Below are 2084 nucleotides of genomic sequence, written 5' to 3'. Positions count from 1 at the left end.
GAGTGAAGTCCAGGACAGCCAGGAATTCTATACAAAAAAATCCTGTCTCAAAAAAAAAAAAAAAAAAAAAAAAAAAGAATACAGCAAAATCAGATTTGTAAAATGTTTAGAGGACTTTTTACTTTAAATAGTTTGCCTATATAATATACACATAAATCACTTGAGTGCATCATGCCCATGGATGTCAGAAGAAGGCACTGAGCGCCCAGAAACTGGACTTGCAGACGGTTATAAACCACCATATAGGTGCTAGGAACCCACCCCAGGCCTTTTGCAAGAACAAGTGCTTTTACACCGAGCCATCTCTCCAGGCTCCCAGTGAAGTAAACTCGAGAATGAGTTTTCCCTAAAACTGTGCTCCCAACCGCTGTTGCTCTAAATGTTTTTCAAATGAGCCAGCTTGACCTGAGTCAGAAAGAGAAATACCAGTTCCATACAGTTGTCGCATGCCTGTCCCCTGCTCCCCAGGCACCATCTTCCCTGGCCTCTTGGCTCCACCCCTGCAACGTCACTCTCATGGATTCACTACTTGGAATGCCCTCCCAGGCTCCAGCATGGCCATACCTTCTCCCAAGTGGGCGCCATCTAACTCTATTCTAACGTCAGCAGAAAGCCACCCTTGCTGTCTGCCTCTGTGAACTTCGGAGGTCAAGTGACGGTCCAAAAGATAATGATGCGGATATGAATACCTGGCCATTACTTGAAGTCCTGATTGTGGCTGAAGAGCTGGCTCGGCAGTTAACAGTATATGACGCTCCTGCAGAGGGGCTCTCATTTGGTTCCCAGCACCCATGTTGAGCAGCGCACAATTGCTTGTAACTCTAGTTCTTGGGCAGAAGCCACCACCTCTGACCTCCATTGTCTTGTACACAAGCATTCAGTGTGTAGGTGTGTGTGTGTGTGTGTGTGTGTGTGCGCACGCGCGCCACACACCCATAATTGTAAATAATAAAACAAATTTTTTTTTAATTTTATGTGTATGAGTGTTTGTATGTATGTCTATGAACCACATTCGGGCCAGGTACCTGAGATGTGAGAAGAGGGCATTAGATCCCCTGAAACTGTGTTTGCACAGAGTTGAGTCTGGGCCCTCTGCAAGAGCAGCAAGGGTTTGGTTTTGTTGTTTGTTTTGTTTTGTTTTGTTTTTTGGAGGGTGGCTGCTGTGAGCTTATTTTCTGCTTTGTGCAAGACACAGTTGTGGGGTCAGGACAGCTCGGTGCTGTGAGCCAAGAGGGGGCTCTCTCCAGCTCCTGCTGGTGTCGTGTTCAGCCTTCCTGGTTTACAGGAAGGATTGAGAGGATAAACTCTGGCCTAGCACCGCTTAAGCTTGGGCAGGCTGCTGATTCTGATCGGTCAGGACGGGGCCCTGGGCTTGGTCTGGCCAGGATGGGTGACCCGCTGCCTCTTCATAGTTTCAGGAGCCAGACCACAGGTGATGGGGCTTGTGGAGACCTTGGGGTACTCCAACACTGTAGCCATGAATGGGAGGGTGGATTTCCCCGAATAAAAAGCTGGCCCACCAGTGGCCCGGGTCTGCTTTGGGAAGACCCGGGGAATGGGGTCCCCTGGGTACTCGGCACTTCCGCTGGAGCTGTTGCTGGATGAGGAGCCCAGTAGTCACGGGTAGCCTCGAGCAAGCCGCTGGAAGGGATGGTGGCCATACTTCAGGACCGAGGCACTCAGCGGAGACCCCCTTCCTTGCAGGTTTCGTGCAAGGCCACGGGTGGCAACACGGGGGGGGGGGGTGCTAGGTTACAAAGCCCATTTGCAAAGATAACCCAGGAAACACCACAACTTTAGGACCCACGCGCTATGCGCACATGCATACTTAGTTGCTATCCTGCACGGCAACAGACGCATCACCCGCAGCCTCCTGCCTCTGTCTCCTGAGTGCTGGGATTAAAGGCATGAGCCACCATGCCCAGCTGCAAGTGTTCCTAACAGCTGAAATATCTCTCCATACTCACAAAATAAATAAATAAATAAATGAACAAATAAATAAATAAATAAAAGTTTAAGTTGCCTCAACTGAGTTTACATGGAACTGTATGCAATCGAAATAGAAGTTGTTCTCCCCACAGGTC

General features: G+C 49.2%; 1 pseudogene; it reads right to left on the bottom strand.

The window, feature by feature from the left end:
* Positions 1-1353: 1353 nt before the first annotated feature.
* Positions 1354-1661, bottom strand: LOC110325064 (annotated as a pseudogene).
* Positions 1662-2084: the final 423 nt, after the last annotated feature.

This window comes from Mus pahari, chromosome 8 (genome assembly GCF_900095145.1).
Source record: "Mus pahari chromosome 8, PAHARI_EIJ_v1.1, whole genome shotgun sequence".
In the NCBI taxonomy this organism is placed as follows: domain Eukaryota; kingdom Metazoa; phylum Chordata; class Mammalia; order Rodentia; family Muridae; genus Mus; species Mus pahari.
Note: the sequence above shows the minus strand (reverse complement) of the source record. Positions and strands in the feature narration are given on the sequence as shown.